The sequence below is a fragment of the Wyeomyia smithii genome, chromosome 3 (genome assembly GCF_029784165.1).
Source record: "Wyeomyia smithii strain HCP4-BCI-WySm-NY-G18 chromosome 3, ASM2978416v1, whole genome shotgun sequence".
NCBI lineage: Eukaryota > Metazoa > Arthropoda > Insecta > Diptera > Culicidae > Wyeomyia > Wyeomyia smithii.
The window spans coordinates 233,951,589-233,975,800 of NC_073696.1; the positions used below are offsets into that span (position 1 = coordinate 233,951,589).

General features: G+C 40.4%; 1 protein-coding gene across 10 annotated transcripts in view; it reads right to left on the minus strand.

Moving 5' to 3' along the window:
• LOC129732356 (patched domain-containing protein 3-like) overlaps nucleotides 1-21,441 on the minus strand; it is a 48,316-nt gene extending 26,875 nt beyond the window's left edge. For 3 of the 10 annotated variants that reach the window (XM_055693186.1, XM_055693178.1, XM_055693177.1), the window contains exon 1: nucleotides 21,068-21,257. The gene's annotated coding sequence lies outside the window, so the exon portion shown is untranslated. Of the gene's footprint in view, nucleotides 1-21,067; nucleotides 21,290-21,339 lie in introns of those variants that run through there. The other 7 variants (XM_055693179.1, XM_055693184.1, XM_055693185.1 and 4 more) reach the window with 7 other exon arrangements.
• Between the last annotated feature and the right edge of the window lie 2,771 nt (nucleotides 21,442-24,212).

Below are 24,212 nucleotides of genomic sequence, written 5' to 3' on the forward strand. Positions count from 1 at the left end.
TCGCCTCTATGAGAAAAAGATTTATGACACCAGAATCACAATTAAATCGCATGATCCAGAACGCAGTGCTAGGCGGTATAAGAACCATGCGGGGTTAAATTGTCATTTAAAATTACCTAATAATTTACATATTCCTTTTCTATATTTCAAATAAAGTTTAAACTAAAATACATATGCCATATCAATGGATTACAATAAAACCAAGGATGGTTAAAATCGTATCAGAGAATTATCACGAGAGAATCCTATTGGATTCTGATCACGCATAATACGCGATGTTATGTATCGTCTCTCGAGAAGAGAACTTGTGTGACAAACAAACTGCCGAAAGAATTCTCCGTGAGCTTTATAGCCTGTTAACTGTAGGCGAGTTTATCGTCGCTTGTTCATACGCTTTCTCGATTTTCTCATCGGTTTCGATCGGTAATTCATTATCGTCTCCCGATGCGATCGAGCCGTGGAACGAAAATCTTTGGTTTGAATCACTTTGTGAGTGAGAGTGTCCCAATAATCGTAAAATTGTATCGCAAACCAAAAACTCAGAGAGGGAAAAAACTGCAAGCGTTAGACCAACTAAAAGGCAGCACAAAGCAGGGATACCAGATTTACAGAATTGACTGTGAAATGCAGATTTTCAGAGTCCGTGGCCGATTTTGTTTTTTCAAATGGCAAATATTTTTTGTTAATTTTTACATAGCTTGCAAGCTTTTTTAGAATCTATTTATATATGCGGATTTTTTTCCAAAATGTGTGCAGGTTTTTGCTTGTTTAAAAAAAAACTACGATATCGGCCAACATACATCAGCGAACAAACCTTCGATGCAAATAAAACCGACGAACAAAGGAACATTGAGTTGACAATAACAACAGCAAGCAATGTTTTGTTAAACGATGAAAAACCTATTTTACTGTCAACACTTGCGACTCAGAAAGAAAGGGTGATAGTTGTTCAAGCGATCGCAATCGCTCCTCTTTTCCGATAATTATCGTCTCGCGATTCTTCTCTTTTGTTTTGACACTTGGATTCTATCAGCGAAGAGTGAATCATCGGTTTGTAGAGCTATTGGAAATTCCATCCCTGAGAGAGAATGAATTATCTCAGCGAATCTCCAAATTGGTTCACTCGGGCTGGCATATCGTACGATAAATGTTAGAACCGACTGAGAGACGAAGTTGACTCACACGCTGAAAATAATCGAATGTTTATCGTCGATTTTATCGCCGATCACCATCATTGAATAAAACAAAAAAAGTTCATCCGTGGAAATTACTAAACGAGCTAAGCAATGTTTCATTCAAATTTAATTCAAATAACGCTATGTTTCAAACACATTTTCCTCATAACTGTGAATTTAAACAGTGGCAGTTTTGCGCGGAACGGACGATATACATTGTTTGCTGCTATCTCATGCAAAAAAAAAAATGAAACAATCGGAGGTCGCAGATCAAGATCATACGCGTCATATCATGGAATAGTAAGCTACCTCTCCGAATGAAAACTATTATCAAAGCGTGACCTTGATGGCTAGTAAAGAGGTAGCCATTAATTCTTAAGTAGTGTTGCCCAAAGAGCGTGGAATAGAGAGAATGCGGTTAAACTGGTGTAGTTAAATTTGATTGGTGTGTTGTTAATTGCGTTTTCAGATCCGTTTCAGTGAGCTAATCTTGTATGACCCTGAAATCTATAAATGATTGTGTGAATAATGCATCCGGTCACTATTGTTTAGATTTGGGATCGGTGATTATTAACTGATATTAGTTGCAAAAACCCAACATCCAGGGTGGATCCTGTGGAGAGGCTCGATTAAAAAGCGTCTAGAATCATTAATACAGGTTTTTCCTATATTTCCAACGACCTTCCGATCTCAGCTGTGATTCTCTGACAAAAGTGACTCATTACCAAGTTGATACTTCAAATGCATCATTCGTCTCGCAAGCACACACAAAATAGTTTCACCCAATCATGTGATGAGTCTGCGCTGAGAACCACCTTCGATCAGGCTCTGACTGTGCACACGCGAAGCGATCAGAACAACGCAAAAAACAAGCTTCATTAGACATTCACTCGATAATTTAAACGAAAAATTCATATTAGCTATTCATATAGGAATTTTAGGAATTACCACATAGTCACAGTTAGTGCTAGTCATTTCTATATTTACCAAAGTAGAGTCACCATCTACAGAGTTCATGTTTATGCAAACAAATTTCTAGCATCTAAAACCCGTAAATTTCGTAAATCTAGTGTTGATATTAACCAGAACGTTCTATGGCTCCAAATTGTCGAGCGGAAATCGGAGCAATCTTTTTCGTCTTCGGTGTAGAAACGCCTTCATCGTTTCATAATTTATTAAAATGGTTTCAAAATTCAAATTTTTAGCGCGACCTTCGCTAATAATACTAAGCTGGCGATGTAGATGTGGAATTTCTACGTTTTTAGCAGGTTCACTGGATTTTCGTGGGGGACAGTGTGCTTAGGCACTTTTAGAGTACAATGGATTTCACACCAGTCGAATGTTGCAGTACGGTATGTTAGAACAGTTGTGTCTAAACAAAGTTACACTCATCTGAATCGAGTTTATTGACGTGATAAAATTTGGGAAGGTTTATAAAAGAGTTGTATTCACTTGTGATGTAATTACGGTAAACAGAGATAATAATGGCGTTCTCGACAATCTAGATGACTATTACTTTCATAACAAATCATGAGAAAACATGTAACTATAAATAACAAGCTCGCGAAGCAGTATTGAATCGCTTTCTAAACTAGGCGCTCATACGCAGGGACTTTCAAGTCAGCAAGTCATCAGCTTGATTAAAGTCACTTGGCGAGAAATCGTCCATTCATTGCAGCGTCATGAGGTCAGGAAACGATCATCTACTAATTACAACTACTAGCTCTTGGAATGAGGGGTGCAAAAAAGTTGTTCTTCAATCAAACAACTAACTCAAAAGCTAGCTAGGCAGTTTTGGCTTGATAACTTGATATTAATACTTTTATCAACATAGTTTCGAAATTAAACCATTGCACATCATTAAAAAAAATGGTTACAGATTAATCCTGATCAACTAATAACAGTACCCAGTATTTGTCATTGATACGGTTGTGCCAATGGTATTGACATTTATGTTAGTTGATAGGTACCGCTTCATCGATTTTCACTGCCCCAATAACTGCTGATAACAAGGAACCGTAAGGAATTTGAATCAAAGAAGTAAATTTCTTCATTTATACGGCACAAGGGCATTTCAAGATAAGAAAACGCAACTTAATCATTTTTTATAAACCTCTAGCATATTTATCAAGAAGCTAAACATCTCCAAGATTTACAATATATTTTTTTGGGAAAAAGTTCGCTGTTAAAGGGTAGTTCGCAGCTTTCAGGTTACAGACCAAGAGGTTGACTAAGAGGTTGACAAGCTCTTAGAGGAATTAAACCGTTCGGTGTCAGAGTGACTTCTACGCAGGAGTTTATTCTCAGGCTCCTCCTCCCCTTTCCACCCTCCTTGACTTTTCCCGCTATATTGAAAAAGTAGCACTCGACACACACAGTTGAATGTATGCACCTCATTAGGCAATTATAATCGCCGGTACATGTCACGATTAATTAACGAGGTTTGGTAAAAAAGAACAGTGTAGTTATAAGTGTAGAGCGAAGAGTATAAAAAGTATAAAAAACTGTTACGTTCCACTGTGACAAAAGTACACCTTCCTTCCGGTAACATTCATTGGAGATGCAGAGATAAACTCGGCGTCTGGCAACAACGATTGTAACATTTTCTTCCTTCCTTTCCTAGCCGGCCGTATGGATTTAACCGGCGCCGTTATCGTCAGGCTCATGCTTCAAGATTTAAATATTCCCAGAACAATCAAGTCTTTCCATTGACTGGAAGAAAATATGTATACGTCGCCATATCACTTGGACTTGGGCTGCAATCCTCCAGTCACCTTTAACACCTATTTCGACAGCACACAACCAACGAATGCGGGGTCTACTCCGAAGTCGACGGCTTTTATCGGGATTTCCGCTAAATAAAGTTATTGCTGATCGTTTCTCCGACATTCTAGCTACATTCCCAGCCCACTGTAGCCTGCCGTGTTTTATCCGCTTGACTATATCCGCCGATTTGAATGTCTGGTCACCAAGATACACCAGGATACCACGCTCTCTACCAGCCACGTTTTGGCAGAGTTTATGACAAGCCTGGCAGCTTCCCTATTGAGAGCTCCAAAGGCCTCTTACATCGCTCTACAATTAATACCAATGATGTCGAAATCGTCCGCAAAACCTAGATGTATGTGAGACTTCGTCATGACGGTGCCAGCCCTCCGTATAGTACCTTCCATAGCGGTGTTGAACAAGAAGTGTGTTTTTTCCCGTGAAAGGAACTTCAAAGTAACACGATGTTCAACTGGGAATGAACTTTGTTTTATAGTGTTAAGTTTCCTTTTTTCGCGTGTTTTAGATATTTTATTTGTTTTTGAAATTGTTCATTACCAGGGGAGCTTCTTGGTGTGGGGGTCAGTGGAGGGTATCAAAAAGAGTTTGACAGCCCGTCATCCACCTTCAAAGGCATCCGATATCTCACCGGTCTGGAACCATCAAGGGTGGCACGAATCAATCTAATTAGTTTTGTTGAAAAACCATGCTCGCGCATTACCTGCCATAACTCATTTTTTTTCCTCATATCATTTATTTGACACGGCACAAATACAATTTAATGTTTAACGGCGCCAATTATATCTGACGACTTAAAATCTTAAAGCAAATTTTTTATCCTCGCTGCCGGTTACGAGCTGAAATTAAGTCTATCTTAAAACTAGTATGTATTTTCAATCAGTGTTTTGTAGTTTGATGGTCGTCTGATGCTCTTCGAATGGCCATGAATGTGCAGCATGTATGGGTTTGTTCTGCTGAGCCACGATGTCATGAGCTGGAACGGGGGATTGTAATCCTCGGGTCCTGAAGGTATTGTGCGGGGTCTAGTTGCTGGTTATGGTTCGTTATTGTTGTTCGCTGGTGTTCAAGTGGCCTATGGTATGTGCCGCTGAGCCAAGATATCACTGAAGGCCTCGGGTTCCCAGGTCCTGGTGAATTCGTGTGGGGTGCAGTTGTTGATTCCAAAATCTCTGCATAAGGTTCAAACGTGTTCTTGTCGTTTTGTTGGGTGTAGACGGAGGGGAACGGGACTAGACTGGGGCATGGATGGATTTTAGGAAAATGTATATAAGGGTCATGTAGGGTATGTCACGGCTCGCCAAGACATCACGAACAGGAACAGCTGGCCGTCTACCTCCGGCCTGAAGGGAAGCTACTAATTTAGACCTGGCGTCACGGTGGACAGGGCATGACCAAACAACGTGCTCTATGTCGTGATAACCTTCGCTACAGGCACAGATACCACTTTCCCCGAGCCCAATACGACGGAGATGCGCATCAAATTTATAGTGATTGGACATAAGCCGAGACATCACGCAAATGAAATCTCGACCTACATCCAATCCCTTGAACCACGGATTCGTCGATACCTTGGGTATAATGGAATGTAACCACCTTCCCAGTTCCCCTCTGGTCCAAGAATTTTGCCAACTGATGATCGTGTTCTGACGTACAAATGCGAAAAATTAATTAAAAGCAATTGGTCTTTCATAAATTTCACCGTTTGATGCGCCCACCTTAGCCAAAGAGTCCGCTTTCTCATTGCCCGGTATCGAGCAGTGAGAAGGGACCCACACTAAGGTAATCTGGAAAGATTTTGCGGATAAAGCACTCAAATGTTCCCGTATTTTCCCCAAGAAATACGGAGAGTGCTTAACATCTTTCATCGATCGGAGAGCCTCAATAGAACTGAGACTGTCCGTAAAGATGAAATAATGGTCCGTGGGCATTTTTTCGATGATCCCTAGGGTGTACTGAATTGCAGCTAATTCTGCGATGTAAACAGAAGCAGGATTATCGAGCTTATGGGAGACGGTTAAATTGTTATTGAAGATACCGAAGCCAGTGGACCCATCGAGAAGTGATCCGTCAGTGTAGAACATATTGTCGCAGTTGATGTTTCGATATTTATTGGGAAAAATTATGGGGATCTGCTGCACGCGTAAATGATCCGGGATTCCACGAGTTTCTAATATCATGGATGTATCGAAAAACACAGTAGAATCAGAAGTATTTAATAAGTTGACACGATTTGGAATATTCGGAGAAGGGTTAATATTTTGTGACATGTGATTGAAATACAATGTCATAAAACGGGTTTGAGAATTAAGTTCGATTAACCATTCAAAATTTTCAATCACTGGACGGTTCAAGACCTCACACTTGATAAGAATACGAGAAGACAGGCTCCAGAAGCGGTTTTTCAATGGTAGAACTCCAGCCAAGACCTCCAGACTCATCGTATGGGTCGACTGCATGCAACCCAAGGCGATACGCAAACAACGATATTGTATACGCTCCAGTTTGATCAAATGTGTGTTTGCTGCGGGGCGGAAGCAGAAACACCCGTATTCAATTACAGACAATATCGTTGTTTGGTAAAGCCTTATAAGGTCTCCTGGGTGGGCTCCCCACCATGATCCGGTTATTGTACGAAGAAAATTCACTCTTTGTTGGCTTTTTTCATCAGATACCTAATGTGACAACCCCAGGTGCCTTTAGAGTCGAACCAGACACCTAGATACTTGTGTACCAAAACCTGAGAGATCGTTTTACCCATTAATTGTGGCTGGAGCTGAGCAGGTTCATGCTTCCTAGAAAAACTACTATCTCAGTCTTCTCCGGAGAGAATTCGATACCTAGCTGTAGAGCCCAAGCAGACAAATTGTCCAAGGTATCTTGCAATGGTCCTTGCAAATCGGCAGCTTTGGCTCCTGTAACAGAGACCACGCTGTCGTCGGCAAGTTGTCTTATCGTGCATGAATTTGCCAGACATTCGTCGATGTCATTTACATAAAAATTGTAAAAAAGGGGGCTTAAACATGAGCCCTGAGGAAGACCCATGTAGCTTATTCGAAAAGTTGCCAAATCGCCATGCGAAAAATGCATATGCTTTTCAGACAACAAATTGTGCAAAAAATTGTTTTAAATTGGAGAAAATCCTTGTCGGTGAAGTTTACCCGAAAGAATGTCAATAGAAACGGAATCAAAAGCCCCCTTAATGTCCAAGAACGCAGACGCTATTTGTTTTTTGCGAGCATACGCCAGCTGAATATCTGTTGAAAGCAACGCAAGACAATCATTCGTCCCTTTGGCACGGCGGAAGCCAAACTGAGTATCTGATAGCAGACCATTTGATTCAACCCAGTGGTCTAAGCGACGGAGTATCATTTTCTCCATCAATTTCCGGATACAGGGTTGCATTGCAATCGGCCTATAAGAGTTGTGATCAGAAGCTGGTTTTCCCGGTTTTTGGATGGCGATCACCTTCACTTGCCTCCAATCCTGCGGTACAATGTTTTGCTCCAGGAACTTATTGAACAAGTTCAACAAGCGCCTCTTGGCATTGCCGGGTAGATTCTTCAACAAGTTGAATTTGATTCTATCTAACCCAGGCGCGTTATTGTTACAGGACAGGAGGGCAACTGAAAATTCTGCCATCGTAAGAGGTGATTCTATCGCGTCGTGGCCCGGAAACGCATCGCGAACAATGTTTTGCTCAGGAACAGAGTCCGGACATACTTTCCTGGCAAAATCAAATATCCACCTACTTGAAGACTCCTCGCTTTTGTTGACCGTTACGCGATTCCGCATTCTTCGGGCTGTGTTCCAAAGAGTGCTCATCGATGTCTCCCTCGACGTCTCGTTTACGAACCGACGCCAATATCCGCGTTTCTTTGCTTTACCCAAGCTTTTAAGCTTAGTATCAAGCTTATGATAGGCCAAAAACGCGTCGGATCTTTGCGTGTAGACATCGGAGCACTTTTTGTCCCACCACGGAGTGGGAGGCCGTTCTTTGATCGTTACGCCGGGATATTTCTTCGTTTGGGCTTGCAACGCGGCGTCAAGAATCAAGCCCGCGAGGAGGTTGTATTCTTCAAGTGGTGGATGATGTTGAAAAGACTCGACAGCTTCGGAAACCATTTCCTCGTATAACTTCCAATCGACATTCCGTGTGAGGTCATACGGAATGTCAATTGGCCGCATGCGAGTTGACCCGTTAGTAATTGAAATAAGAATAGGCAAATGGTCGCTACCGTGAGGATCGAGGATTACCTTCCATGTGCAATCCAACCGTAGCGACGTCGAACATAAAGAGAGATCCAAAGCGCTTGGGCGCGCTGGGGGTTTAGGGATACGTGTCATTTCACCGTTGTTTAGAATAGTCATGTCGAAGTTATCGCAAAGGTTATAGATTAAAGAGGAGCGGTTATCATTAGAAGGGGAACCCCAAGCCACGCCATGAGAGTTGAAGTCTCCCAAAATCAAATGTGGCGAGGGAAGAAGTTCTATTAAATCAAAGAGCAGCCGTTGCCCAACCTGTGCTCTGGGAGGAATATATATTGAGGCAATACAAAGCTCTTTACCTTGTATTGTCATTTGACATGCGACAACTTCGATGCCTGGAATCGAGGGGAGGTTAATACGATAGAATGAATAGCACTTTTTAATCCTAGAAGTACTCCTCCATATGGGGTGTCTCGATCAAGCCGAATAATATTAAAATCATGGAAGTTGAGATTAATATTTGAAGTAAGCCAAGTTACACAAAGGGAAAATGCATCGCATTTGTTTCTATTTATTAAAACTTTAAATGAATCCATTTTTGGTAAAATACTTCTACAATTCCACTGTAAAACAGAGATAGAATCCTTCATATACGCGGATGAATTAGGCATCGAAGGATACAATCGCTGTAAGGAGGGGCCATTGGGCAGTCAACTGCTTCAAAAATGATCTAACTGTTGGGAGGAATGCTGTAAGAAAAACTTTTATTGGATCGGGTACATTGAAAGTTTCAAAAATCCAGTCCACAATGTCAGAAAATTTCACCAGTCCAGCGTTTGGTTTTTCAACTGGATGTGCAAAAGGAACAACTGGGGTTTTAGATGTTCCAGGAAGTGCTGGGAACTCCTTCTGAGACTTTAAATTTACAAGCCCAGGAGGGGTTTGCTTCGGTTTTTTCGCTGCACTTTTAGGTTTGTTTGTACCATTCATTTCACTTTGGGAAATCTTAGGACCTTTTCTGGGAAGTTTGGGAGAGGAAATATTTTTCCTCTTTCTAGACTCCCCAGGATTGGCATAAGATGTTCCCGCTGGTGAATCGTCAGAATCTGTTTCATCAGAGGACAACAGATCAAAGGGGTTTGATGTTATGGGAGACGTGGTAGCGGTCTTCTTCAGCATGTCAGCGTAGGAACGCTTCGAACGCTCTTTGAGAGACCGTTTTATTTTATCCCTGCGCTGCATGTACACCGCACATGTCGAGAGCTCATGCAGATTTTCCCCGCAGTGAATACACTTTGCAGCGTTAACACTGCAAGAATCTTCCGCATGAGTCTCCCCACATTTGCCACCACGTGCCTTATTGCAGCAGTAGGTGGCTGTATGGCCTAACTGCTTGCAATTCGAGCAGTTCATGACGCGGGGCACGTAGAGCCTCAAAGGGAGACGAACCCGGTGGATCGAGATGTGGCTTGGTAGTGCAGATCCGGCGAACGTAACTCGAAACAAGTCTGACGGAGAGTTGTGCGTCTTGAACTGTCCTACAGATCAGACGTTTTTTCGGTTGCTTGTGGACTGGTCTTTGACTGCCTATAGCTTCAAAGTTTATGTTTTGTCAGTGTGTCTTTTAAAGACTACCTGAAAGTTATTTCCCATCAGTCTTTCTCAAGACTATCTACTTTTGAATTTAACATTTGTTTTAACTTTTTTCGTATCACCTGAAATGGCTGGACGGAAAAAGAAACCTCGCATCGCTGCGGGGAGGAAAAGAGAGGCATCTCTTTCTGATACTTCGAGTGTCTGTAGTGACAATCCTTTTGATATTTTGCCTGAGCAAGAAGCTGGTGAAATGGAAGTTACCAATAATGAAACTATACAAAATATAAAATCTTTAAAAAAGGAGAAAGTTCCACCTATTGTGGTAACTATTTCTTCTGAATTTAATATATTCAAAAAGGAACTTTCAACGTTTGTTTCTGACGTTAAAGTTACCTATCAAATTGGCCGTAGAGGTGAATGCCGCTTATTAGCCGACTCAGTAAAGGGTTGTGATCGTCTTGTTCAGTATTTAACTGATAAGATGTACAAATTTTTTACATATGACACCAAGAACGCCAAACCGTTCAAGGTTGTCTTGAAAGGTCTCACCAACGATCAAACCGTTGATGAGATCAAACTTACTTTAACAGAATTACTTGGCATAGCCCCTACCCAAGTAATTCTAATGAAACAAAAATCACGAGGCGAAAACAGTCAGAGAACTGGAATTTCCCTTGTTAATTATTTAATTCATTTTAACCGCAATGAGGTTAACAACTTAAAATTTTTTGAAAAAGCACATGCTTTGTATAATGTGCGTGTAAAGTGGGAAATTTATAGGAAGTATGGCGGAGGTGAAAAGCATATCACCCAATGCCGTACTTGCCAACGTTATGGCCATGGTTCCAAATTCTGTAACATGGACCAAAAATGTCTTAATTGTGGAGACTCTTCTCACAAAAAGGACACATGTCCTGTGAAAGAGAGTAAACATTTTCGCTGTGCGAATTGTAACGGCAACCATATGTCAAATTTTTATCAATGCCCAGTCCGTTTAGCAATTGTTAAGGCAAGGCAAGGTAAACAAAATTCAATTTCTCAATTAAAACCAACTTCAAAACAAAATTCTCCAAGCGTACCAGTGACGCATAGTTTACCTACTCCTTTTCATACCCGTTTAACATATGCACAGGTTACAGGTAGTTCGAACATTATACCGCCTAGTGTTGGTAGGTCGAAAATGACCGTTAATATGGGTAAGCAAAACACGCTAGAAAATAATTGTACACCTATTACTCCAGCTAATATTGCTGGCGAAAATATTTTTTCTAATGTCAACTGCCTGGAGCCCATTACGGCAGGTAAACTTTCTTTTTTGCAACAGGCAATGTTCGATCTTATGAACGCCATGTTGCAGGCAAAATCAATGTTTGAAGCCATTCAAATAGGCACAAATTTTACTATTAAAATTGTTTCTAATTTAAAATTTAGCAATGATTTTAAATAAAACAATTAAAATATTAAATTGGAATGCTCGCTCATTGAAGGCCAATGAGAATGAGCTTTTTAATTTTTTAACAGTAAATAATGTGCATATTGCAATTATTACTGAAACATTTTTGAAACCTAGCATAAAATTAAAATATGATCCCAATTACGTGGTTCATAGATATGATAGGATTCAGGGTTCCGGCGGTGGAGTTGCAATTGTTATTCATTGCCGAATCAAACATCTCACTCTTCCCCATCTTGAGACGAAAGTTATTGAAACTTTGGGAATTGAAGTTCAAACTGAACTTGGGATTTTATTTATTGCCGCAGCATATTTACCATTTCAATGCACACGCGAGCTCAAAAATTATTTTAAAGGTGATTTACAAAAACTCACCAGAAATCGTTCGAAATTTTTCATAATCGGCGATTTTAACGCTAAACATCGTTCATGGAATAATTCTCAAAGTAATTCCAATGGCAAAATTTTATTCAATGATTGTTCTTCAGGATACTATTCTATTTTGTCTCCGAATAGTCCTACAAGCTTTTCTTCTGTAAGAAACCCTTCAACAATTGATTTGGTGCTAACAGATCAAAGTCATGTATGTAGTGATTTGATCACACATGCTGACTTTGATTCTGACCATCTTCCAATAACTTTTTCTTTATCACATGAATCAGTTTCAAACCCTATGAGCTCTGTTTTTAATTATAACAAGGCTAATTGGGAAAGATACAAAACTCATATTGAGAGAAATTTCAATAATGAGCTTGATTTGCAAAACGAAGTGAATATTGATTCCGCTTTGGAAGCATTAGAATGTGCAATTGTTGATGCCAGGAATTATTCTGTTCCAAAGGCTCAAGTGAAATTTGATTCATCAATAATTGGCGAAAATCTTCAACTTCTAATTCGTTTGAAAAATGTCCGCAGACGTCAATATCAACGTTCTCGTGACCCTGTTTTTAAAACTATTTATAAAGATTTACAGAAAGAGATTAAACATAGATTTACTCTTCTGAGAAATCAAAATTTTGAGACTAAAGTTGAAAAATTGAAACCATATTCAAAACCATTTTGGAAGCTGTCGAAGATTCTTAAGAAACCTTCAAAGCCTATCCCAGTTTTGAAAGATGGTGAACGTTTTCTTGTATCCAATGAACAAAAGGCTCAAAGACTTGCTCAGCAGTTTGAGAGTGTTCATAACTCAAATTTGAATTTTGTGAGTCCAATTGAAAATGAAGTCACACGTCAATTTGATTTAATTTCTTCCCAGAATTTTTTACCTGCAGAAATAATTGAAACTAACTTGAATGAGATTAAATCAATTATTAAAAATTTCAAAAATATGAAAGCACCTGGTGACGATGGAATCTTTAATATACTAATCAAACATCTCCCTGAGAGCACAATGGAATTTTTAGTGAAAATTTTCAATTGCTGCTTCATAATTGCATATTTTCCCAAATTATGGAAAAATGCAAAAATTACTCCCATTTTAAAACCGGATAAGAACCCAGCTGAAGTTTCAAGTTATCGACCAATCAGTTTGCTTTCTTCAATAAGTAAACTGTTTGAGAGAATTATTCTTAACAGAATGATGTCACACATCAACGAAAATTCAATTTTTGCAAATGAACAGTTTGGATTTCGCCATGGGCATTCCACAACTCATCAATTGCTCAGAGTTACTAATATGATACGAGCTAACAAATCTGAAGGTTATTCCACTGGAGCTGCTCTTTTAGACATAGAAAAAGCATTCGACAGTGTTTGGCATAAAGGTTTGATTGCGAAATTGCAAACTTTTAATTTTCCAATTTTCCTAATCGAAATTTTAAAAAATTATCTTACTGATCGAACTCTGCAGGTTGTCTATCAGAATTCAAAATCTGATAGATTTCCTGTCAAAGCAGGTGTACCTCAAGGTTCAGTCTTGGGTCCAGTCCTGTACAACATATTCACTTCAGATCTTCCTGATTTGCCTCCAGGATGCACAAAGTCATTGTTCTGCGATGACACAAGCATTTCCGTAAAAGGAAAAAGTCTTCGTTTCATATGCAGTCGATTGCAGAAAAGTTTAGATATTTTTTCTTCCTACTTGCAAAAGTGGAAAATCTCTCCCAATGCTTCTAAAACTCAAATGATAATTTTTCCGCATAAGCCTAGGACTTCTTTCCTCAAGCCAAACAATAATCACGTTGTCAAGATGAATGGGGTTATTTTAAGTTGGTCCGACAAGGTTAAGTACTTGGGACTAATTTATGATAAAAAACTTATTTTCAAAGAGCACATTGAGAGTATACAAGCCAAGTGCATCAAATATACGAGATGTTTATATCCTCTCATTAACAGGAATTCTAAACTTTGTTTAAAGAACAAACTTTTGATTTACAAACAAATTTTTAGACCAGCAATGCTTTATGCTGTACCGATCTGGTCAAGTTGCTGTTCAACAAGAAAGAAAACGCTCCAAAGGATTCAGAATAAAATTCTGACAATGATTTTTAAGCGTCCTCCTTGGTTTGGTACACTCGAATTACATAGACTTACTGGTGTTGAACCATTAGAAGCTATGTCAAATAAAATTATTAACAATTTTCGACAAAAATCGTTGCAATCCTCAATTGCTACGATAAGCTATAGCCAATAAGTTAGCAATTAAGTTAGTTGTAAGTTTACTTCCCCTTTTCTGACAAGTAGGTTTAAATGCCTACGAATGATAAGTCCTAATTGCGAAAGCAAACAAATCCTAACAATTAAAATTACAAATTTCTAACAGTCTTGAGAAGTCACCATTTGTGATTGGACACACATACTCATTATTTACTAATATTTATCATAAATACTTAAGCTACTAACAAATCCCCCCTTAAAAAAAAAGTCTGACGAGTGTAAACTTTTTTGTCACCGACCATCGATACCGACCGCAATTGCTTGCAGTCGAGCACCGTCACATCGGGACATGTGTTGTTCTTAACGCACCCTTTAGCACTTTCCAGTATACACTCGACGGACAGACTCGAACCGGTCACGACACCGTCGATCTCCACATCTCTAGCGGGTACATAGACACGGTATTCCCGTGTAAAGAGCTCGGAGCAAGCTATATCGTTGGCCTCTTCATTGACCACGACACGGAGCTGGTTCGATCTTATTTTGAAAATTTCAGTCACAGCTTTAAAGTGTGACGTCAGGTCTTTTGAAATCTGTAAAATGTTTAAAGATTTCGATCTCGGTCCCGCTTTTGGCCTGAGGTAAACTGCCACTGGAAGCATCGATCCGTCTGGATACAACCTGACACGTGGAGGAGCTGAAGAATTAACGTTAGGAGAGGGGGCAGGAGTGACAGGGTCGAGAGGATTCAAGGATGGAGGTGCGGGAGGTGAGGGATCTACATCCATCGCGCTAAAACTAGCGCGCCGATGGGACAGACAAGAAGCACGTACCTTTCTTTCTTTTTCTCCTTCGTGTTGAATAAACGTCCAGAGGAGTGCACTGCACTCACCACCAAATCGTTCGACAGCAGGCAGCTACGAAGCGACACAATTACACAAAGGCACTTGACCTTGAGTGCGACACAGCAATCTCAACAAAAGACACCGGGTCAAAAAATGCCACCACTTGCACACACGTATTGAATTTTATCGGAGCGATTCCGAAACACAACCGATGCTGATGCGTGTTCGGCACAGAAAGAGCCATAACTCATTCGTTTTAACTGAATCGTACGCTGCCCTGAAGTCTATGAACAGATGGTGAGTCTGCAAGTTTAATTCCGAAATTCATTGAGGATTTGTCACAAGGTATTTGGTCGGTGGTGGAGCGTCTCCCTTGAAAACCACATTGGCATTCGCCAACAAAGGTTTCCTGCAACGGCTTCAGTCGATGGAACAGAGACGGGAAAGAATTTTGTACACGGTATTGAGGAGGGTTATGCTGCGATAGTCAATACAGTCCAAGCGGTGGCCTTTTTCGTAGCTCGGTTGGTGAACGGCGTGTCTCTTGAGACCCTCTTGTGATCATCCACCTTCGTTAAGCAACTCCTATCCTAACCTCCACGAGGTGCCGACCGGAATACGAATAACCTTAGCGGAGATCGGGTAACCAAGTCCCGGTGGAAACTTTGGTCGTATGCTGATTGGGAAGGAGGGTCGTTCGCGGCTGTCTCCCCATGTTAGGGGCGGTGTTTAACAGCGTCTGACCCGGATCGAACGGCTGAAGCATGAAATGTTGTACCTCGCCAGCTATATTTAAGACGGTAGCTCAGTTCAAGGCAAGGTATAGCAGCCTTAGCAAGGCAGCTACTGCGAACAATTCAGAAAATAATACGAAACGAAATAATCGGTATGGACCTAGGCGGTCGAAAAAGGATAACGATTATTGTAAACTCGGGGTACTTGGAATGTAAGGAAATTTCTCGAACCGGCTCGCGCAGGTATTCTGGCTAGAAAGCTGCAGGAGATGAGTGTGGAGTTCGCAGCTATCCAGGAGGTGCGGTGGGCAAAATGGGAGAACGTGTATTCCGAGCAGTAGATCCTATTGCGGACACTTCATTTAAGTACCACATTCACTACAGTGTCGGCACATAGGAGTCAGTTTCGTGCTATCTGGGCGACTAATGATAAACTCGCGAAGGAGGAGTTCTTTGATCTCCTTGAGAAGACTTATAGTGAATGCCCAGAACACGACATCAAGATCGTCATTAGAGATGAGTGTGCAGGTCGGGTAGGAAGACTTTTTCCGCCCCGTATTTGGCAGAGAAAGCTTCCACTTTACTGCGAACGATAATGGCCTGAGGCTTATCAATTTCGCTGCAGCCAAAGGCATGGCTATCTGTAGCACTTATTTTGCACGCCGGAATATTCGAAACCACACCTGGATGAACCGAAATGGGGTGGCTTGCACTCAGATCGACCATATTCTGATCGGTGGTCGGTACTCTTCAGACGATACAGGCGTAAGGTTGTTCAGAGGACCAAACGTTGACTCGGATCACTATCTCGTGGAATCACACGGTTGTCCAGCTAATTGAAATCAAGGACAACAAGGGAGATAGGTTATACATCCAGCGGTCATCAACTGGAGGAGTGGATTGACGCTGAGTGCCAGCGAGCAACGGATGAGATGAAACGCGCCAGATTTCACATGTTGGCTACGGCTGTGACACGCCAGAGCGTAAAAAGATATTGAACAGCAAGAGCCACTCAAAAGAGACCTCATCGCCGGAAGAAACGTCAGCACTGGAAGCATTCTTGTGGAGGCGGAAGGCTGCTTTCCAGGCACGATGCGAGGAGCTTCTACAAAAAGATTGACGGAATCAGGAACCGAAACGCAAACGCAGGAACCAAAAGCAATGACAGGGAAGGGAACTTGATTACCAATGAATCAGAGGTGGCCAGGCGTTGGAAACAACATTTTAGTAGGTTGTTGAACGGTAATGAAGACAGAGGCATCAAAAGGAGCAGGATTGACGTTGAGAAATATGGACAAGCAGTGGATTCATCAATGCTGAACGAGATGAAGATAGTAGTTAAAGAGCTGTAGAACTACAAGGCAGCTGAGTGGGACGGATGTGTAAAGTCTCACAACTGTCATTGATAATGAACTGTGAGTGATAATGCTCCCGTTATATGGTGCTCGCGTCACTAGAAAAAAAAAACAAGCACTGATATTGATAAAATATCGATACGGCAATAATTATGCAGTACAACTGGAGTACCTCAAGACAGATGTCGTTAGTGTATCAACGTACATATTTTGATTAAAATTTTTACACACGTTTTTCGGATATTTTTAAATGAACATGGATGTCTGTTTTCTGTGATGAACGTGTGGGCTGCCCTCGCACAGTGGTCGGAGGCCGGAAAAAAACTCGATTTTTCATGTCAATATTTTTTATGTTTTGCATTTCTCCGAAAATTCTTAAACTGTAAATGACCATTCCCAAAATTTAATGACAATCGGTTAAAATATAGATTTTTAATCGCACTTCAAATGTTGCTATATTGGGCAATTTCGATGATTTTCATGTTTGACACACAATTGTTAGCTTAATTTCAAACACCTGTAACTTCCTCAGTTTTGATCCGATTTTGATTCAACAAGTTTCAAGGGGAATTGACGTACTTTTTGTTTGATTTTAAAGATAGGATAGCCAACAATCAATGGGAAATTTATTGTACTTTTCAGATTTTTGGGTCCCGTTTTGCACATCGTTGCTCATAGGGAGATACTCTGAAAATAAAACTATGGAGACGTATGGTGGTCAGTTGTAAAATATTCAGTTTCGTATATTAAATGAGATGATTATAAGTGTTGAGATGAATATAAGAGCAGTTTCCCAAATTAAATTTTAAGCATGATTGAAGAAAAAAATATCTGATCATGAAAAAGACCTAACGGCATTTCAGGTGCGTAAATTGCTGTTTTCAACATTTTCAGACATCAGAAATAAGTTCACCACCCCAAAATTGTAATAATATGTAATTTTCATTCATTTAAAAAAGACTTTTAAAGTTTTTCCGACTTTTGTTTAGAGACCTGCCACTGTGCCTCGGACTGGCTGGACAATTTGTATATTTATATTCTTGTTCCAGTTGAAAATCGCAACAATAACGCGCGCCTTTTGATTTTTCTACCTTACCTTTGATGAGTATAATGTCGAACTTAGTGCGTTGTATTGCCCATCAAATACGGTGTAGAGCGCAATTGATGCATTATTATGCGCATTGTGAATATGGTAAAAAATAGATGGTCGCGAGTCGTTTTTATCGATTTTCAGCTGGAACGGAATGCAGAGCATTCTCAGAACTTGAAACGAACTGTTCATTCTTTTTATGCTCGCTAGAGAGATGCCAGATGTTTTTAAAAATGTCTGCTACAGCTCGAAATACAGAAAAATACAGCTTGGAAACTGAACAACATCTACCCTTGTTCGGAAAAGTTGTGTTAGCACTCAGGCAAAATATGTGCAATTTTTTAAGAAAATCTAAATGCAGAAACTATGAACAAACTGCTAATATCTGTACAGATGGTATCTCGAGCAGGGTTGCCACTAGTTTCAACTAAAATCTGGCAAATTGCAAACAGAAAGTCTGCTAACGCATTTATATCGTATGACACACGGATAAAATTCTTGAGGTAGGTAAACAGCTTTTCACGCGGCGAAATGGCGAAACAACGCGAATGAAATCTAGCAAAAATCAAGTTTATTGTCATATAGATAGAAGATTTTGAGGTTTGTTTGGTGCGCAATTTGAAATCCGGTAAAATCCCGATTTATCTGGTGTAATGGCAACGTTGCTCACGAGACACAAAAAAGGCCAAAAACGGATTAAGATTATGTTAACAAGACAACAAGAAGAAGAGGTTCGAAACATCGCAGCACTGGTGTCAAGTTTTAACTAAGTTATTTTTGGAAATAAAATTGAATCGTAAAATAATCATCGACCAAAAATGCGTGGGTTGGGTTCCGATGCATTGGTTGGGTTCTGCATTCCAACTTTTTAATTTTGCAACAGGCGTCTATTGTCTGTGGTTACAATAATGAAGCTTCGGAATCGTTTCCAACACAGCCGAATTCAGTTTGGGCTGTTTGAATTTTCACAAATTGACAGATTGTAATGAAATGTATAAAAACACACACTGCATCTTTGAATAGGAGAATAAAGTAGAGTAACCAGAAGTACCGGACTGATGAGAGCGGATTCTCTGTCAATAACGGCGCGAACTGTCGATTGCGCTCGTGTTTATTTATGATATAGATGTATTTTGATGACCGTGGCGCAGAGATAAAGAGACACGACACAGAGATAATCGGAGTAATCCAGTCCAACACATTTGTGACACGTTTTACTGACAGGAAATTACATATAACATGCATAAATGATACTGCAGTCTGTCATTGTTGTGATGAGTAGATGATGAAATGAAGTCGTATAAACGAATTTAATAGTATTCATTTTAGGCTAGCTCAAACGATAACTTAGGTTCAGGAAAAAGTTTGAAAGCTTCCGAAGCCAATTTGAATAAACTAGGATTTTCAAACTTCACTTTCCACTGGCTCACCATTGGAATAATCATAAAATCAATCTATATACCGATAAAAGTCTAAAAAAGAGTATGACTTGGTAAGTCAAACAGATTTACGAATTTGCATGGTACGACTTAAAGTAATATTAGCTTGCAGTACTCTGGGGCCTCATAGTTTGCCAGAAGGTAAGATGCTGGCTTAGCAAGTCAAGCGTCATCTGTTCAAATCTCGGCTGGTATCAATAGGGTGTCGTTGTGCACTAACGGTTGACTGTCGAATAAACAGAACTCCGGATCGAAATGTAGCACTTGGACTTTGTCTTGCCTCTCCGGGCTGGATAGTGACGTGACCTGTTTGCTGATTGACGCCATCACCATGTGACCATGCCCACAAAAGCCTTAAGTTCGTCGAACTTCATTGTCGCTTCTTCCTTCGGAATAGTGCAATGGGTCTACCGATGGAGAACGGGAATTAACATAGCACAATAAACAGAAGAAGAAGCCGATTAGCCGGAACGGTTACGGTCCGAACCAGGTTTAGCAAAACAGGTTTTTGACTCCCAGTTGGTGTTGAGTTATGGCAGAGGGAAATCACAGTGAGATTAAGTTTTTGGACTTTCCAGATAATTACTTTGAATAGTTATTGGGAGCATCCGCTCAAAAACCTGAACTATATCAATTAATATGGCACCACTTTTCAAATTTCTTCTTGAGAAAAAAAGATCGAATCCTCGAGCAAAATATGTATAACCAATCACTGTCTTGAAAACTTTATCACGACAAATAACTTTCCCAGTCAATGCCGTCTGTGATTGAATTCGCATGCTACACGGAGTGGGAAGATTGTGAATGAAACCTCTCTGCATATAAGTGTGAAACATATTCTGCATTGCCGTTTCAAGTATCCATAGCCGTGCACACAGGGGAGGTTTTCGGGATCAAACACTTTTTCAATAGGTGAAGGAAATAAAAACGCTCTGAATGAGAGAGTTAAGCAGGTATTAGACGAAGCAAATATTTGCTATTTTTTAATACAGATTTTATTTTGTGCAAATAAAAATCGTACCAAAAACAGCAAATATTTGCGTCGTCTAATACCTGCTTAAGAATAAAATACAAAGCGTCTTTTTTTATTCCGGGCCCATCGTATTCACAGCACACCAGTTGAGCAGGGCGTCAATATTGCTCTCACTAAAGTTCATCGAGCACTTCATTGTGACATTTATGGGAAGTTTGGTTTGGCTTGCTGTCCCATGAAAAAATGACGGCTTGCCACATGGCTGATAGAAACCCAGAACGGAAATACTGCGCACGACTGTGATCAGCAGAATATAAATGTGGAACATGCTCCACATTGCTGTTTCAACTAGCTCATCATAATGATTCAGAAAACTACAGCTCACTATCACACATAAACACACTGCAATTTACTATCGCTGCAGTTGCATTGTTATCTTCGTTTCCGAACGGATAAAATGTGATTAGACTTTTATTTTCATCACGTTACCAATAGAAGCTTGCTTTTAATAATAATTAACTTTTTCCGATACGCAAATAAACCCATTTTTCCGCATGAAACCGGCAAGGTTAATTGCCCAGATATACAATCGAAGTGCCAGCAGTAATTGACCATGACTCTTCCGACCTTTCCATTGTATGCATACTGCACTTCACCGATGCATTGAAACTACTCCGGAGTAGACGGTAAATCAGACCTTTATCGTCAGACAAAATGCACTTGCATGGAATTTCTCCGGATCATATCCCACCAGCGATCTTTTTTTTCGCTAACTGCGTTACATAACGCATTAATTTATGTTCACACAACACTGACCTAAATAGTACACAAAACAATTTACACTACGACTCAAGCCGGAATAAAGGAAGCATATTTCAAACTTATTCAAACTATTACGACCAGATGATTCACTGCTGAAACGGTATCTTCTTCTGGAAGAGCAAAACACAACTGAACAGCAGCTGATTGATTGTCTGACCGCTCGCTATTCGCTAACAAAGCAAAAAAACTAACGCATTCCCTTTTTCCTCCACAGCAGACTGGCTTCTGGCCTAATGTACTCCTGAGAGTAAATATTTATAACTCACGCTAGAATATTGAACGCGCATCCGCGGCAGTAGAGAACGACGTACCAGCAATACCACACGAAGCTAGGTAAAACTCGTCCTGATCCGGCGAGAGCCACACGGCGACTGTCACGCGGCATTTTGCGGGATCGCGTCGCGAGCACGACAACCGGCATTGCTTACATGCCTATAGATGTGTAGCGTAAGCCAGTTCCGAACCGAACGCTATCCGCAAATGCGTTTACTACAAGTCACCGTAACCGGTCCGCGGGCCGGTTTGCGTAGGTATGCCGCACGCTGTGCCAGGTGAATCTCCGCAATCATTGAACCGGCATAAAATTTAGATTTCTATCGGCGGTTCATTGGAAGGGAAACTCGCAAGAGATAAGATAGTGTTGTTAGTACAAAATGATGTTTAGCGGTTTTTTACAATTACCGAGTTTGGTGTAGGTTTTTCTTTAAATCTCGGAATGTAAATTAGAAACGATTAAAATATTTAAAAAATAATTGCACAAACCACCCTATCCACTGTTATACTTCAGCGTATAGGTTTTCCTGAGTGTTAGTTAGGGCCGCAATTTTCTTTACTGCGGCATGGTTTTCACGGTTTCCACTTATACGCATGTCATTTACTGCCTGTTGGCGTTTATGTCAAACTGCGTTGCGTTACTACCGGTTTCTGAAGAATAACGCAACGGTTTGCGTCCATGATGAACTATCGTTTCCATCTACCGCCGACTGACGAAAGTAAGCTGCGAGCACCACTTGTAATCATGGTCACAGATAATGGTTTGTTATAACCATACAGTATTATAACCGGAATTGGGCCTCAAAGTAAAGTAGAAATACTAGTTGTGGTCGTTTTAATATATAAATGACTCGGTCTTTCAGCTGGTTTAGCTATATTCCTATACAACAAATTAGATAAGCTATTCCATGAAAAATGTCCCAGTTTTAATATATTTTTTAAACTGTCATTTTTAAACTGGCTTATACTTTCCTATGGGCCACATTGCCCACTGCCCACGACTAATTTCTGAGAAGGGTGCAGGGGGCATTTAGTAACAAAACCTTCGTTTAGGATCGTTCAAGAACAGAGTGGTCTATGTACACAAACCTGCTAAACGACAAAGAAAAAGACGGTAACTCGTATAAAATGGCTAGTGTCACATGTTATATGGTACATATAGCATGTCACATGTAAGATGTTACGTGTAACATTACATGTAACACAACATGTTACATATTACATAATATGTTACATGTTACATTTTACGTGTTACATTACGTGTAACATGTTACATATTACGTGTGACATGTACAAAACAGGTGACATGTTACTTATCACATGTAATATGCTACATGTTACGTGTTACATGCAGACTTCCCGTGCACGCGCTTTTTTTTCAAGCGACGAGAGAAATCTTTCTCTCGCTCGTAGAATTTCCATGCATGTGCGACGAGACGAGACACGTCACATGCAATTTGCAGGTTGCTCTTTCGCTTCTCTTTCGGTTCGGATTGCGATGCGCAAGGCGATGTTTCATCGCACTACGAACTGAGCGAGACGCCCGTACTGTACATACTTGATACAGCTCGTGCGCTACAGCTCGTGAGACTTTCTCATGTGCACAGACTTCCTGTACACGCGCTGAAACGACGAGAGGTTTCTTTTCTTTTTTTTTTCTTCGGTAAGAGACTGCGGCGCACCACACGTTGTCTTATCGCTTTACGAACTGAGCGAGACGCCCGTACTGTACCTTAGTGAAACTGTATATTAGAGAAATGACAAAGCACTCACCGTTGAGGAAACTGTCAACATCAAAACGGGCGAGCTGTATAATTTTGCATTGCCGTTATCCGTTTTGATGTTGACAGTTGCCTTAACGGTGAGTGTCTCTGCGTCTCTCTGGTGTAGCGAACCTATACATTAGAGAAATGACAAGACACTCACCGTTAAGGCAACTGTCAACATCAAAACGGATAACGGCAATGCAAATTTATACAGTTCGCCCGTTTTGATGTTGACAGTTGCCTTAACGGTGAGTGTCTTGTCATTTCTCTAATGTATAGGTTCGCTACTCTGGTGTATAGGCTGCCTACCGTACCTACATACGATATATGCCGTCAGACCCTTCTAAAGGTGTATTAATCGGAAGAATTCACAAAACTATATTACTACGATCAGATTATCACGAACCTTCAGAACCTGATTTGCAGTATCTATACACTAAGGTCGCTTTTACGCGGTTTTTTTACGTGAATTCCGGAATTTACGCGGTATTTTTTTTTCTTGCGGATTTCGGTTCCTCTTCACTCGGATTGCAGAATTTACGCGGTTTTTTTTTACGCGGATTCCGGAATTTACGCGATTTTTTACGCGGCATGTATCCCCCGCATAAAAAGCGACTTTAGTGTACTCAATTCGAAAATTCTATCCAACTTCAACATGTACTAGAAAATATAAACAATTTCAATGGTTTTACTATTTTTAACTCCCGAAAAACTTATGTTGTAATTTCAAACCACATTTTGACGTTGACTAACGTCTATATCGAAGTTAGGCCCCTGAATTTGAAAATCTAGTAATTCAACCAGGGAAAACCAGGGAAAAGTGGTCAGGCTTTGAGCGCTTATTTTGCAGTCGTCTATAATCAGGTTTTCGAGGTTTTGGCATCAATCGATCAGAAATTCTTTTACGGTTAAATTTATGTAACAAAAACAAACTATTGTTTGAGACACACTATTGAAAAATTGGTAATCAATATCGATTGTCTAAATCATACCGCGCAGCCAATCACTACCTCTCTTCCCAAGCACAGTCGACACTAACGGATACAATCGATCTGACTTTGTTGTTATTGTTGTTGTCACTTTCTTTTTCCGATGTTTAT